The sequence below is a fragment of the Delphinus delphis genome, chromosome 18 (assembly GCF_949987515.2).
Source record: "Delphinus delphis chromosome 18, mDelDel1.2, whole genome shotgun sequence".
Classification (NCBI taxonomy): Eukaryota; Metazoa; Chordata; class Mammalia; order Artiodactyla; family Delphinidae; genus Delphinus; species Delphinus delphis.
The window spans coordinates 4,855,557-4,872,873 of record NC_082700.1 but is presented as its reverse complement, the minus strand read 5'-3'; positions in this window follow the sequence as shown (position 1 = coordinate 4,872,873).

Genomic DNA, 17,317 nt, shown 5'->3' with positions numbered 1-17,317 from the left:
TTTCCATTTCTCTAGGAGGTGGGTCAAAAAGGATCTTGCTATGATTTATGTCATAGAGTGTTCTGCCTATGTTTTCCTCTAAGAGTTTGATAGTTTCTGGCCTTACATTTAGGTCTTTAATCCATTTTGAGCTTATTTTTGTGTATGGTGTTAGGGAGTGATCTAATCTCATACTTTTACATGTACCTGTCCAGTTTTCCCAGCACCACTTATTGAAGAGGCTGTCCTTTCTCCACTGTACATTCCTGCCTCCTTTATCAAAGATAAGGTGACCATATGCGTGTGGGTTTATCTCTGGGTTGTGACTTACTGTTGTCATTCAGCATTATGCTTTTGAGATACATTCTTATTAATACATGCAGCTGTAGTTCACTTATTTTAAATTACTGTAGAGTATTCCATTATATAAATATACCAGGAAATAAATATTTATGGAGTGAACGGATATGTGAATAAATGAATTTACCATTACACACAGCCCCATTCTGATGACTGAATTTTGCTCTGAACATCAATTTTTGAAGGAGGCAAAGATTTCTTAAACAAAACACAAAAATTTTGATAATAAAGGAGCTGGAAAGTAGTAAAATGAAGACACCTATTCATCAAAAGACATTATTAGCAGAGTAAAAACAGAACCTGCATATTGGAAGAAGCATTTGCAATACATGCTCAACAAAGGACTCACATTTTGAATAGGAAAAAAAAACAAAAAAACTCCTTCAAATTGATAAGAAAAAGAATATTCAGTAGAAATAATGAACAAAAGACTTGAACAAACTTGAAAAAAGGGGGTATCCAAATGGCCAATAAACATCTGAAAAGTACTCAACTTCATTAGTCACCAGGGAAATGCAAACTAAAATGATACTGTGATGCCATAATACACCTAACAAAACAGCTAAAACAGCTAAAACGAAAAACACTAAACATCGCAAGGATATAGTGCAACTCCGCCTCCCACATACTTCTGGTGGGGCTGTAAATTTGCAAAACCATTTTGGAAAACTGAACGTAAACTGAATGAAACCTTAGAATATGTTTACTCTACAATCCAGCAATTCTACTACTAGGTAGAGACTCAACAAAAATGTAAACTTATTACTTTCAATGCAATCTTAATCAAAGTGCCAGAAGGTTATCTTGTGGATAGCAACAAACCAATTCTAAAGTGTATATGGAGAGGCAAAAGACCTAGAATAGCCAACACGATGTTCAAGGAGAACAACAAAATTGGAGGATTGACACTGTCCAGCTTTAAGACTTACTATAAAGCTACAGTAATCAAAATACTGTGCTATTGGTGAAAGAACAGACAAATAGATCAATGGAACAAAATGGAGAGCCCAGAGACCCACACAACTATAGTCAACTGACCTTTGAAAAAGGAGCAAAGGCAATTCAATGGAGAAAGATAGTCTTTTCAACAAATGGTGCTGGAACAACTGGACATCCACATGTAAAACAAACAAACAAACAAAGAATCTAAACCCAGACCTTATACCCATCACAGAAATTATCTCAAAATGGATCATATACCTAAATGTAAAATGCAAAACTATGAAACTCCTAAGAAGACAGCAAAGGAGAGAATCTAGATGACCTTGGGTTTGGCAGTGACTTACAATAGATACAACACCAAAGGCATAATCCATGAAAGAAAAGAATTGGTAAATTGAACTTCATTAAAATTTAAAACTTCTGCTCTATGAAAGATGAGAGGATAAGCCATAAACTTGAAGGAAATAATTGCAAAACACATGTCTAATAAAGAACTGATATCCAATGTATGCAAAGAACTCTTAAAACTAAATGATAAGAAAACAAAAAACTTGAATTTAAATTGAGCAAAACGGAATTCCCTGGAGGTCCAGTGATTAGCACTTGGCACTTCTGCAGCCAGGGGCCCGGGTTTGATCCCTGGTGGGGGAACTATCCCACAAGCCACACGGCTGGACGAAAAAAAATTGAGCAGAAGATCTGCACGGACACCTCACCAAAGAAGATATATAGATGGCAAATAAACATACGAAAATACGATCAACATCACAGTCATTAGGGACCCGCAAATTAAAACAACAATGAAATATCACTGCATACTATTAGAATGCCTAAAACCTAAACCATTGACAACATCAAATGCTGGCGAGGATGTGGAGCAACAGGAACTCTCACTCATTGCCGATGAGAATGCAAAATGCTAACAGCAACTTTGGAAGACAGTTTGGTGATTTCCTATAAAACTAAACATACTCTACTACAAGAACCAGCGATTTCACCCTTTGGTATTTACTCGAAGGAGTTGAAAACTATGTCCACACAAAAACCTGCACACAGATGCTTATAGCAGCTTTATTCATAATTGCCAAAACTTGGAAGCAACCAAGATGCCCCTCAGTAGGTGAATGAATAAACTGTGGTCCATCATGACATTTATTCAGCAATAAAAAGAAATGAGCTATCAGCCATGAAAAGATATGGGGGAACCTTAAATGCATATTGTTAAGTAAAAGAAGCTAATCCAAAAGGCTACATACTGTATGAGTCCAACTATGTGACACTCTGGAAAAGGCAAAACTCTAGAAACAGTGTTCCCAGGGGTTAGGAGGGAGTGACGGACAAACAAGCAGAGCATGGAGACTTTTTTTTTTTTTTTTGCGGTACGCGGGCCTCTCACCGCTGTGGCCTCTCCCATTGCGGAGCACAGGCTCCGGACACGCAGGCTCAGCGGCCATGGCTCACGGGCCCAGCCACTCCGCGGCATGTGGGATCCTCCCGGACCGGGGCACGAACCCGCGTCCCCTGCATCGGCAGGCGGACTCTCAACCACTGCGCCACCAGGGAAGCGCCCATGGAGACTTTTAAAGCAGTGAAACTATTCCGTGTGATACTATAACGATGGATATATGTCATTGTACTTGTTAAAATACCCACAGAATGTACAACACCAAGAGTGAACCCTAAGGTAATGAGCTTTGGTTGATAACGGGGACATGTAACATCATCATCATCATAACAAATGTACCGCTCAGTGCAAGATGTGATCCTGGGCAGGCTCTGTGGGTTGGAGGTGGAGGCAGGAAGCACATGGGAACTCTCTGTACTTTCTGCTCAACTTTGCTGTGAACCTGTAACTGCTCTAAAAATAAACGTTATAGTAGATGAGCCTGTAAAACCGTCCCAGTGTGAGTCTGTAAAACTTCTTTGTTTAAATCATCCACGATGATTTACCCTTATCCCAAGACTGACTTGGAAAATTGCCTTAAATTGGTGTCATCTTCTTGTAAACCTCCAAGAAGACACTATAGACTACAGCTTTTTGTGAGTGATAAATGGGAAGAGGCAGAACTTCCTGCCCAGTCTGTGTTTAAGATGAACAATGAATGATAAAAAATGATAACATGGAGTGATAAAAAGGGAAATCATTTTCTTAAGGAAGACCTTGGGTGCAGTGGCAGATCTGACAGCTAGAACCATTGCTATGCAATCCAGTTCTCATTCGTTTCTAAACTTCTTTCCCTTCTTTTTTTTTCTCTCTCTCTGCAGGATGTTTAAAAGTGTTCCAATAGCAACAAAAAGGCTTTTCAATAATTCAAGCGTAATGCTACTTGTGTCTCTTTGAGATTCATCCCACTGTCATCTGTGTCTGTCTTCGTTACCTCTGGAAAAACAAACATCATTCAGGGACCAGACCCAGGCTCAGTAAGCTCCAAAGAGGTACAGCCACATGCCTGAAGTTACCAGAGAAAGAAAATGCAGAGGGGGCCTAACACTGGCCACCAGTGTATAGATTTTAGGTATGAATCTACTACTCACTTCCCTGGCATTTCCCCAAGCTGGCCCTTTGAATAAATGCTAACGAAGTCCAGATAAACGTCACCTAACGTGTTACCCATACCCGATGGCCACATGAGATTCAGCAAGCGTTGTTAACCAGGAGACAAAAGAGAAGCATCCTTTCTATCCAAAATCACTTTTTAAAACAATTATAATCTTGTCATCAACCTGCCAAGCATTCATACTTTTGATATGTCTTTTAAAGTTATTTAGGATTTAGAGTTAATTGTAACAAAAATCTCACAAATACTTGGATAATAAATTCCAACAATCATCTGTATTTTCTTTGCCTAAACCTGGTTTTCCCCTGATGAATGAATAGAACGCATCTTTCTGACTCACCTACGACACCGCAGGGGCCAAAGCTTGCCCCAGCTCTGGTTAATATCCTGACTCAGTGATCACACTGCAGCCAAAATGACTGGAAATGCACAAATGATCTAAAAAAACACTTTAGTGGCCTCCCATTTTGTGCTCTTACAGCAGCGCCCTCGTAAGCCCTGCAAGAAGGAGGTTGAAATGGGTGTTTGGTAGTCAACAACGGCATCTGCCCCATGAGGGATGCAACAGGACAGAAGGCAGAGACTTCCTACAAGTCTCTGGGCTTAGTATTGCAGAAGCCCAGGCCCTTAAAGGCTTCTACAGGATTCCATAGACAGACATAATGCCGTCGTCAGAAGCATGCATGCTGTATCTTTATAACGCGGAGAGGATTTGGGGTGCGCAAAAGATCTTTTGCAGAAGTGGGGAAGTGGTGAAAATCGGGCTTTCCTTTATTCCTAGGTCAGAGCGAGAGTCTCTCGGGCTGGAAGAGGGTAGAGGGGAGCCCGGCTGCAGACCCGGAGGGGAAAGGCCAGGGTATCTTCGGGAAGGTGCACCCTCCAGCCTGGCCAGACGCTCCAGAGGCCTGGCCGGCCAGGCTGTCCACAATGCTGACCATCTCAGCAGTAACCAGCAAGGACGGGTCATCGGTGATCAGGTGACCCCAGCCCTCAACTCCCTTTTATCTTCCCATCACTGTCGGCAAAACCACACCATGCCTGAGGCGCAGCTAATATTCAGAGGTATGTTTTGAATGAATAAAGAAAGAGAAACTCTGCCACAATGAGTTTTTATAATGGACACTTTTCTACCAAATTACCTTAAACTTCTTTGTCTCATCTGATACACAAACACAAAATCTATACTAATAAATACAAACTGGCCCACTTAGTAATTTCCTCTGTTCTGCAGTTTTCAGATCCCGCGCTGTGGCTAAAACCATTTTCTAAGAGGCTCTGGCCCTATCCTGTTAAGTAATGTCATATTTAAGCAGATGTATTATATAATGGTTTTAAAACCAAGTGTTTTCTGCGCACATGAAGAGAAAAAGACGTTCGACCTTAATTATCGGGGCTCCGGGTCCCAGGATCTGGTCAGCAGAGGGGGATGGAGCAGAGAAAACCTCCCTCCACCCCCGCCCCGCGACATGCGGCTGGAGGGTCAGCGGGTCCCCCACGAACACCCCGGCTCCGACACCGGCAGCTACCAGTGGGCAGTTACGGGGTTTTAGCCCCATTAACAAGCTGGAGGAGAGATGCATCACGCCCATCACAGGTCTGCTCTGACCCAGTGTCTCCACAGATGACCGCCCTGCTCTCTTCCCCTGTCACAGCCTCGCCCGCTGCTCTGCCCTCTGGTGCTGTGCCGTCATTTAAAGCGATTAGCAGGGCATCTGACGCACTCGGAAGATCACAGCGAGTGTTGTCAGCCAGAAGCCCCATCAGCGCTGCCAGCAGCTCCCGCTCTCCTGGGAGGGCGTGTGATTCATTAGGGAGGATGCCCAGCCTGCCTTAAGGAACTGGGAGTTCGTGTGTTGGCTCCGCTTCCTGTTGCACAGAAAGCAGGGGCCGTGCCCCGCTGCCCTAGCCCCCCGACCCCGCCTGGCACACAGGCAGGCCTTCCCTTCCCTAGCAGAGGAGGCCCAGGGCTTCACCACTGCACTTGTGTTACTACCTGAGTCATCATTTGGTCCATCCCGCTTCTCCCTCCAATATGAAGGCAGAAAAAGTGATGTCCGCCTGCAGCCCAGTGAGCCTTCCTCGGAAGGGGTGAGGGGTGGGCAGCGTTCCTTCTCAGCCCCTCCCAGTCAAGCAGTCTTCACACTCCTCGCCATCAGTCACAGATTCCTTCTGGAATTCCTCCAGGCTGGGGCAAGACCCAGCAGTGTCCCCCAAGCAGGGTTGCTGAGAAACTACAGGGCTTCTTTAAAAGGCCAAACCCTAAGCCCCCAAGAATGGCTGTGCCTTCCTGGGACTTCCCTGGAGGTCCAGTGGTTAGGACTCCGTGCTTCCACTGCAGGGGGCACAGGTTCGATCCCTGGTTGGGGAACTAAGATCCCACGTGCTTCGAGGTGCAGGAAAAAAAAAAAAAAAGGTTGTGCCTTCCTGAGGTAGAGACAGCTAGCTGCCACCCAATACCCCTTCTATCTTTCCTTAGTGACAGAAGTGCAGTATCACTAGGGGTGCCAAAGACACCCAGAGAAAAGACTACATTTCCCAGCTTCCCTTCTAGCTACGTGTATCCATCCATGTGAGTAGTGAGATACAAATGCAAGTACTGGGTAGGACTCTGGGAAGATTAATAAATGAAAGCTAGGTCATCTGAGACACGCCTTCCTGCTCCCTGTAACTTAGATAGCTGGTGCTCCAGCAGTCATCCTGGACCACAAGGAGGACCCTGAGGATGAGAGCTACACACTAGCTAGAAGGGCAGAGAGGTAACAGGTTCCTCGGTCTCAGATGGCCATGGAACTACCATTCCAGCCCAAGGTAGCCTACCCTGGACTTTTTTTTTTAAATTAACAGACTTTGTTTTTGAACAGTTTTACGTTTACAGAAAAACTGAGAGGAAAGTTCAGAGAGCCACATCCCCAATGGTTTCCTTTGCTATTAACACCTTGCATTGGTGTGGTATATTTGTCACCATCAATGAGCAGATACTGATAACATTATTATTAACTAAAGTCCACAGTTTACATCAGGATTCATTCTTTATGTTGTACACACTATAAGTTTTGACAAATGATAATGACAGGTATCCACCATTACAGCGTCACGCACAATGGCTTCACCGTCCTAAGAATTCCCTGTGCTCTACCTCTTCACCCCTCCCCCCCACCCCCTGGTATCCCTGACAGCCACCGATCTCTTTACTGTCTCCATAGCTTTGCCTTTTCCAGATGCCATATGCTTGGTATCATACAGTATGGAGCCTTTTCAGACTGGCTTCTTTCACTTGGCTATATGTGCACGAGTTTCCTCTGTGCCTTTTTTTGTGGCTTGAAAGCTCATTTCTTTTTATTGTTGAATAATATTCCATTGTCTGGATGTACCACAGTTTATTTATCCATTTACCTACTTGAAGATATTGGGTTGCTTCCAAGTTTGGGGATTTCTTTAATATGAGAGGAAACTCCTTTTTTATTTAAGCCACTGCCATTTTGGAGTTTCTATTACCTGTAGCCGAAAGTACTCTAACTGACATGCTTCCCTTCAAGAAAGACTGTCAACCAGGCCAACTGAGCCTCTATCTACCCTCCCAGCTGGGTCCTCCCCCTGGTGTGCTGTGTCTTCTGCTGCCCCAGTTCTGCCTGGGGGAGGAGGGAGGAAATAGATAAACTCAGAATCCCAGGTCAACAGAAACTTATAGGGAGGGAGGTTTGTGGGGAGGGGACGTCGCAAAAATCCCGTGATAAAACAGCAGGTTCTGCTTACCTCTCCTGGGGCAAGGGCTTCACTAAATCACAAGCAGGACAAAAAATGACTGATTTTGGGGCTTCCCTGGTGGTGCAGTGGTTAAGAACCTGCCTGTCAATGCAGGGGACACGGGTTCGAACCCTGGTCCAGGAAGATCCCACATGCCGCGGAGCAGCTAAGCCCGTGCACCACAACTACTGAGCCCGCATGCCACAACTACTGAGCCCACATGCCACAACTACTGAAGCCCGCGTGCCTAGAGCCCGTGCTCTCCAACAAGAGAAGCCACCATAGTGAGAAGTCCGCACACTGCAACGAAGAGTAGCCCCTGCTCGCTGCAACTAGAGAAAGCCCGCCCGCAGCAATGAAGACCCAATGCAGCCAAAGATAAATAAAATAAATAAATCCATAAAAAAAAAAAAAGCTGCTCTCTCTGCCTTGACCCTCTCTCAGGTCAGCCTGCATAGGTTCAGCTCATCAGCCTCCAGGGTGGGGTCTGTCCATACCCCTACTGTCTGCGGTGGCAAACAGCAGCAGACGAGGTAGGAGAGCACACACGTCCGCACACACACACTCACACCCTTTGGAGTTCCTTCTTCTGTGCTGTGCTGATGCCTTGGTGTCCATCAGCTGCTTTTGCTGCCCTTCAACATGGTTTTCAACTCTGCTGCGATCCACAGCCTTCACTGGACCTCAGCGCCAATTACAATTCATTTTCAGCTATGTTCGTAGTACACTTTGTGTAATACTTCCCTTTGTGTGACATGTTTTGCTGCTATTTTCCCACTGTTGAAATTCCTCCTTTGTGAAACTAAATAGCCAAAATGAAATGACTGGAGGTGCTCCTCCCACAGGCACTGATCTGGGGCTGAAGAAGATGTTTTGCCCATGTATCACTGTGTGTCTTGTCAGTTTGTACCGGAACAGTGACACCCTCACCCAAACCAGCTGGGAGCTCGTACACAACATTTCGTTTCATGCACTTTACTGAATCCTAATGTGGGCCACTGAATGCCCCTTGGCAATCCAATGGGAAGACTGTCTATTGAGGACAAGGGACTGAGTCAAGAGGTATGACTATTCCTTGGGTGAATTTAGTTTGTTCAAAAGGCTGTTTGAACATTGCTAACACTTGAACATTTTGGAAGTGCTTACCCAGCAGAGTAAAAATAAGAACCCAATTCTATAACTGTACAAAAAATACTACCCACAGGGCTTACAATAAGATCTTTGGTTTGAATTCAAAGTCAAAATTTAGCCTCAATAGCTTTGTTTTTCTTGCTAAACTACTTGACATTGTCAAATGAATCCATATTCCAGGGGGAAAAGATTCAAATCAAGCTTGGTCTGAATGAAGCATATTTGAAATAACTGGAAATTAGTGCAAGGGTTAGTTACCTTTGGGTGTAGAGGGGATGCAAACTAGGTGAATAGGGACCGAATGAAGTGAAGATTTTCACTTTATGCCTTTTCACAGGTTAAAAAAAAATTCTGAACCTTAGGAAAATATACCTATTCCAAAAAATAAAAACTGGAAAACTCTGCTACCTCAGGTATACTGACTCTATCCATCCATGCAGAAAGTTCTGTAAAGGGTCCCAGTGAGGGAAGGAGAGTAAGACCCTGAAGCTGGCTGGAGGACACGGGAAGAGGTGTCCCTGAGGTGCAAAGGGCAGAGACCAGCACCTGCTGTGATGTGAGGTCAGCAAAACCATGCCCTGTGTTCTTATATGGCAGTCATGCCTGTTAAAGTGTTCATGTGCTTAAACTTTGTTTAATGTTGAAACCTGCCAGCATATCAAGGAGACTCTCCCGGAAAAGGAATCTGAGTGAATGATGCTTGTGAACATTAGGAAGTGGCTCAGCTACTACCTCAGCCGTTCATTGGTGTTCACATGTGTCCATCTTCTCATTCTGCAAATGGACTACAAACTAGGGTGGTCCTCAAGAACATGAACAGGAACCTGGTGGCAGTTCCCAGTGGAGAAAGGAACATACTGCTTCAAACTACCAACCCTACTCTACATTGAAAATAATACAAAACTTGCAATATTTAAAAGAGTATGTGGAGAATGATACAAAAATCACAAAAACTAGAATTTGGGTTTGTGTGTGTGTGTGTTGACGGGACTTGAACACAATTGCATCGGGGAGGTGAACTGGTGCATATGTTGACAATTCTGCTTTTCAAAAAAAGTAACGGGAGATAATATCTCTGGAACGATATACAAGGAACGGGTAAAAGAGGGTTGGCTTCAGGGGAGTGGCTAGAGATTCAGAGCTAGCAGAGAGATTTACCTTTCACCTTGTATCCAAGGGAAACTTGATACAAACTTGATTTCAAAAGAAACAGGAGGAGGAAGTCAGTCTGCTAGCAAAACAAAAGCAACCCATTGCTAAAGAAGAGCCGAACTGCGGCTGGCAGGCGCTGCTGTTGACACGGCCCCTGCCCTGGCACTCTAGCCGTCCTTGACTTCCAGGACAATGCGCTCCCCTGGCTCCCCCTATGCCTCTGACGTTCCTCCTCGGCCCTGCCATGGGCTGCTCCCCTTCACCCACCCCTGGTTCCCCCAGCTCTGCCACCGACCCTGATGCCATTCTCGGTTACCCTCCCTCTGGTCCCCCCAATGCGCACCTCATTTTGGACAAACACATTCACTCTCCAATCTCTTCCCAAGCTTCAAAAGGTGCATCCTAGTGCCCCAGGATATCGGCTCATACACCCTGCAGGCCTCTCAGTTTCAACGTTCACACCTCCCGACGCATCTAAAAGCCAAGGGAAGACTCCGGGGGCCTCACGGAGGAAGCCCTCTGCGGGGCGCTGTGCTGGGTTGGATTAAGGCAGGAACCTGTGTCCTCTTCCATCCTGTACCTCCAGCAGCTTGTACCTGGTCACCATCCCCACAACCAGTGGTCCAGGAACGCTAGTGCTATTCCTACTGCCCGGGGTCCATGGCTGGCGAGGACGGACGGCATGGAACGTGCCTGCTTAACCCTACATCCAAGCTGCTTTTCACACTCCAGGTCCCCAGCCACGCGGAGACCTGTCCCCTCCAGTGAGTGCCAATCTGTGCGGAGGACAACCAGAGACCCATCGGCAACTGTTCCCGCGAGCTTGACAAAACCGCTTCAACACACAGACAGTGTCTGACGCACAAAAAGAAGCGGGCGGAACGTTAAGATGCACGTGGCCCGTTCTAAACCTCAAGGAAATCGGCCTGAATCACCGTCCTTGTCAGCTGAGCCTTCCAGCAGCATCAGAAGCGTCTGTCGTCAGCCCAGGGCCAGCCTTCCCGGGAGCCAGAGGAAGCTGGCAGCTCGGGCCACCGTGTCCACTGTGCTGGGGACGAGGGACCCAGGAGCCCGATGCCGGCGGGAAGGCCAGCAGCCCAGGAGCTCCGGCCGGCGCCCGAGTCTGGACACGGAGCCCTTGCTGCTACCCCGGGGCCTCCGCGCTCTCCCCTCCAACAAGTGGACAGGGCGGCAAGCAGGCAGCCTCCCAGCCTGCGTGCTCCCTCCGCAGACACGGCGCACGAGGAGCGGCATGGCTTCGCGGCTAAGACAGTCCAGTCTGCAGCCCGACGGCCGAGGCCTGACTTCCGAGTCCGCCTCTTACCAGTCAGGCAAACTGGGGCAAGCTACTGAACTTCCCTGTACCTCAGTCTTCTCATCTGTAAAGTGGGGGTGATGGGCACAGGATTTACCTCAGAAGGGTGTGAGGTGTTAATGTCACCGGCAAAGCCCATTCACAATTCCGGAGAAATAAAGATAGAATCTGGATAATAAAATAAAGTCTAACCTTTTCTTTCTCTTCCTCTGTGCTGAGTCTAGTGTCACTGGCTCACAGGTGGGCCACGTGCAGAGGCCTCGCACCCGGCCCTGCACTCCAGAGTTCCCGATGCGTAACAGCTACGCCGACAGCTCAGCTCCCGGCTGCGTGCTGACACCTCACGTGACATTCAATCCAAGATGGCGGCGGCGGGCCGTGTGCAGAGAGGCCGCAAGGGCACCGGAGCGGGAGCGGCACAGCTGCGCCTGCGCCCGAGAAGAACCCCGCCCCCTTCCCCCGCTGCCAGACCCTATAAAGCAGCCCCGCCCATGGCCGTTTTGGGAGAGCGGGCAGAGCATATGCTCTGGATCGGGGGTCGCACCTCCCTGTTCTTTAATCAAAGAATAAAGCTTTCCTTCGCTTCTGCCCTAAATTCCGTCTTGTTCTATTGGCACAAGTGACACCAAGCAGGAGGACCCTTGCCGGGACCTGACTTGAAAGTGTCGGTAACAGCACATAAAGCGTTACTGAAAACCGTGCCTAGTTCTATGCAGCATATAAGTACACATATAAATATACTACATATGCTATGATATACTATTATCATCATGTTATATCACCAGATAAGCCGACTGAATGCTGGTGACGGGACAGCTGATGGCACAAAGCTCTTAACGTTTGCACAAGCTAGCCTGTCGAGTAGAGAGAGCGCAGGAGCGGTGAGTAACACAAGGCTCCCGTCCCCGTGCTACCACATCCAGGTTATGTGGGCAAAGCACGTCATCTCTCTGAGCCTCAGTTTCCTCCTAAAAGTGGAAATAACAGCTTCACTGCCTAATTGACAGGGCTCCTCTGATGGCTGAATGAGATAGCATCCGTGAAAAATGTGCAAAGGCTCCAGAAAGCTACAGCAAAGCAAAGGGCAATTACCAACAAGAAATTCCTTTGCTTCTAGGGATCTACCATGTGGGTGGCGGGTCGATGACCCAGGAGCCCAGCTCCGTCAGTCTTGAGGCTCCTGTTCCCTTCATCTCCCGACCCGGGGTCAACATGGGAGGGATAGAACAAGGCAGCCAAGACCTCAGCCAAGCCTCATCCGAGACCCCATGGAGGGCAGAGAACATTCAACCAGCCGACAAGTGCAGGGGGCGGGGGTGGAGGCAGGAGGTGGCCCGGCTCCTGTGACATGGACCACGCAGGGTAGGGTCTCACAGGATCTGAGAAGAACATGCAAACAACCTTTACCCTTAATGCTTCCATTTAAGGGACTGTTTACAAACATCAGACTTCTGGTTCCCGGATAAACTCAGCATCAGCAAGATCACATCCTCATCAGGACCAAGTGGTCTCGCGAAGCCACATCCATGTAACTCCTCCCAGCACAAACAGACTAAGAACACGTAAAATTCAAATTAACTTAATCTGATCTCTCACAGCCATCAGCTGTCCTGTGACCTGGATGCCCCCCCAGCCCACTTGTGCTGTACTATTCTGTGACTCGAATCAGTGTCACTAAGAGCAACAGAGGCAATGAACAGTTCGTTCTTTCCTTCACTTACTCACTCACTTGACGGTATCCATGAAGCACCTACTACGCGCTCGGCGCCCAGGGTGGAGGCGTGAAGATGTCAGAGGAGGCTCCATGGAGGAAGTGACATTTGTGTTTGCTCTTGCAGACAGGCTAAGAGCTTGATGGGCAGGAGTTCCAGGTGCAAGGAACACATGAATGCGGGCCAGGAAACAGGACAGACCGACCATGTTTAGGGTCGATGAGTAGATAAGGTCTTCTAGGAATCGAGAGAGGATCGTGTCCGGGAAACTCGGGCTGCCAGTCTAGATAGGTAGGTAAGACTCGACCATGCCTGACGGGGGAGGACCCCACCTCGCCACCTGCCCGTCACCTTCAACAGGCTTGAAGTCAGCCTGCAAGAGATCAAGGAGGACGCAGAAGGACTGGAGGAAGGCAGAGCATCCTTCCTTCCGGGAAAGGATGGAGGGAGGGAGGAAACAGTGACGTTGACAGGCTGCTTTGACGAGAGTGAGCACAAGTGTTCCCCACTTGGAATGCTCTGTAGCCCTGGGTCCTTACCATGATTCTAGTGGGTGTTCAGATTTGCAAGTCATTGTGAGAGAGTCACGTGACTGCTTATGTTTGAGCATCTAAATCTGTAACCACTTGAATGACTTTACTTGTGACCCATTCACGGGATGAGTATTCTTACTCACACAGACACTTCTTCCCAAAGCTGGGATGTCTGGGAGCCAAGAGAAGCTGACCCTGGGGCCCGTGATGGGCCTCTGAGACCCAAGTGAGGGTCTATGGCAAAAGCCCCCGCATCCCACCCCTAAGTGCTCCTAAAACAGAATCACAAGTGAGCACGTTGGCTTCCTAAAGTGCACTGGGGATGGGGACAATGAAGAAAGGGGTCTATGGCGGCCGAACTGTCCCCTGCATGGGGAGTTGTGAGGACCGATGTGGTTCTAACTGTCCTAACTGTTCAATGCAGCCGGACCATTCAAGCGACCAGGGCCTTTCCGTCTAAAATTGTCAGTCAGGCGCCTCCTTCTTGCTTGTTCATGGGACTCAGTGTTTTCAGTGCACCCAAGAAACAGTAAAGGGAACCTGGTGAAGTGTTCATTTTTTTTTACCTTCTGGAGCATGAAATTGAAAAACAAGAGTGCTGTGTTTTGTGCCAAAGTAATGATGAGGCATCACCTCCTCAGAAAGATCCAGTGAAGCTGTTCAGGTGGGTTGCGTTGAGAATTTGAAATGCTACTTGAAGTATATTATTTTCTAAAAGTTCCTTTGCCAATAAATGCTGGGCTTTGGATGGAAGAATCCAAAAATATTAGAGCTGGATTAAAGGAGACGGACAAGACATGATAGTTGAATAGCATTATGTGACTGGATCTTCTGCCACAGGGAAAACATGCCATAAAGAACATGACTGGACTCTACCCGGTACTCTGTGGTGACCTAAATGGGAAGGAAATCCAAAAAAAGAGGGGATATATGTATACGCAGAGCTGATTCACTTTGCTGTACAGTAGAAACTAACACAATTGTAAAGCAACTATACTCCAATAAAAATTAATTAAAAGGGCTTCCCCGGTGGCGCGGTGGTTGAGAGTCTGCCTGCTGATGCAGGGGACACGGGTTCGTGCCCCGGTCCGGGAAGATCCCACATGCCGCGGAGCGGCTGGGCCCGTGAGCCATGGCCGCTGAGCCTGCGCGTCTGGAGCCTGTGCTCCGCAACGGGAGAGGCCATAACAGTGAGAGGCCTGCGTAACGCAAAAAAAAAAAAGAAATGATAAAAATAAATAAATAAGGTTTTTGACTCTAAAAATTCCACTGTTATAACTTAGATAAATCTAATACTTCCTTTTCCTGAAGAAGACAGTAACTGGGTGAGAAAAGGGGAAATGAAACTCCATAAACAGGTCTGGAATGCCATCCACCACACTCTGAGAAGAGCCTGGGATTGGGAATAGTGATCAAGAGGAACTTTAGTTATAGCTGTACTGGTTGAAGTTTTGTAATGAGAACATCTTTTTGTATTACATGTGTGAATAAAAATAAATTAAAAAAAAAAAAAGAACATGACTGGATACTAACTAGACCCTTGTCAAAATCATGATGAGATACCTCTGCACTGTTGGTTCCCAAACCTCCTCGGAGTTTCCCAGGTGAGATCAGAAGAGGCAGACCGCTGCAGATTGGCAGACAGCAAGTTCAATAAGCAAGGGGACTGACTTACATGGCTTGTCTTGGGCGGCTGCAGGATGAGTCGGTCTCCACCCCGCCCTCTGGAATCTTAAAAGTTTATCCAGAGGCCTTAACTGGGCTCAGTCACATACACAGTCCAGATGGTCTCAACACCACGTCACTGTCTCAAGGCTGCATCCTGGGGCAGCTCCTGGGGGGCGGGGAAGGCAAGCTGAGGGCACATTCATTCTGAGGACAGGGGACAGGGTGAAGGTCCTCAAGCTGCCCGAGTCCAGCCGTCGGGGCAAACCAGAGGTCACATCTTCTTGGCGACCTCCTCCAACACTCCACCCCCGGTGACTGGCTCTCACAAGCGCACACGCCCCCCCTCTTCCACAACGTGCCCTGTGTGGTCAGCTAGGGGTCTCACTAGCAGGCAGGCGGTCTCTTTGGAGGTGATCTGGTTGCACTGGACGAGATGTCACAGCATCAGTACAGACACGTGCAAGAGAAAGCAGGGATTAAGACAATCATTCCCCACGTCAATGACAGCGCTTTCCACAGAGAGCCTTGTGATTCAGCCATTGATTGACTAAGTCTCCTCGGCTGGGGGGCGTGGACCGCTTGGGGCATCATCTGTGGGCTCGTGTGATCTGATAAAGATGCTACATTAGCAGGCTCGTCAGGTAGGAACACACAGCCTTCTCTTTGGACAATGGTACCGGTATCTCTTTGTGTCCAAGGCCGTTCTGTTTCTGAGGGCAGCTTTTCTCATCAGAGACATTCCGTGTTCAGTAAGGATGGGCTTTGACAGCTGTCATTCGAGGCTTTCACGTCTGCTAAACCCATATCCTAATTCAAGAATTAAATACAAGCACTTCCCTGGTGGCACAGTAGTTAAGAATCCACCTGTCAACACAGGGGACATGAGTTCGAGCCCTGGTCCAGGAAGATACCACATACCGCGGAGCAGCTAAGCCCATGCGCCACAACTACTGAACCTGTGCTCTAGAGCCTGCGAGCCACAACGACTGAGCCCATGTGCCACAACTACTGAAGCCCACGTGCCTAGAGCTCGTGACCGGCAACAAGAGAAGCCGCCGCAATGAGAAGCCCGCGCACCACAATGAAGAGTAGCCCCCGCTCACTGCAACTAGAGAAAGGCTGCACACAGCAACGAAGACCCAACGCGGCCAAAAATAAATAAATTTATATATAAAAAAAAGAATGGAATACAGAGTCATAGTTCCTTCTGCTCTGCCATGCCTGGCAGCAAGGTGTGTAGGGGGTAGGGCCCCAGCTCTGGGTGCAGAGAGAGTCAGCTTGAATGTGGGCTCAGCTATTTACTAACTCACCACAACCAGGGGGCTTACACAACAGAAATGGATTCTCTCCCTGTTCCGGAGGGTAGACTGTGAGATCAATTTGATGGCCGGGCCAAACAGCCTCTGAAGATTCTAGGGAGGAATCTGTTCCAGACCTCTCTCCAGCATCTGGAGTTCCTTGGCTTGGGTGCCCATCACCCCAATCTCTGCCTTCTTCTCGTGGCTTTCTCCTCTCTTCACGTCGCCTTCCTGCTGTGCATGTCCTTCCGGGTCCAGATTTCCCCTTTCTGTAAGGACACAGTTGTACTGGATTAGGGCGTGCCCTAGTGACCTCATCTTAACTCGATTATCTTGGTAAAGACCCTGTTTCCAAATAAGGTCACATTCTGAGGTTCTGGGGCTCAGGATACCAATATATCTGTTTTCTTTTCTTTTTTTTTTTTTTGTTTGGCCGAGCTGCGTGTCATGCGGGATCTTAGTTCCCTGACCAGGGATCAAACCCGCGCCCACTGCAGAGGAAGCGTGGAGTCTTAACCACTGGACCACCAGGGAGGTCCCTGACATATTTTTTGAAGGAACACATTCAACCCATAACACTAACTCTCTTTACTAACAGAATTTGGGTGTTTACTGACTGTCTTAGAGCCCCAGTTTCCCCCATGTCAGATATGTATTGATTCTTAGGGTTTCGTGTTTAAGGAGCCCCAGGATTTGCCGTGGCCTGCCTTTGCTTTTGTCTCGCTTACCTTTGAAGGTGGAAGCCCCTCTGCATCGCTCAATCATCATTCAAGGTATGCAGTGGCCTTTGCCACTGCTCGGTGTGAGAACCCCCTTCCAAAGCCTGGAGTGAGCCTTCGCCTTACAGGTCTGGGTAGGAGGCAGGGACCACCTACCACTGCAGATGCTGGAAATGCCAGCTATTTACTTCCTTGGCCTCCCTTGT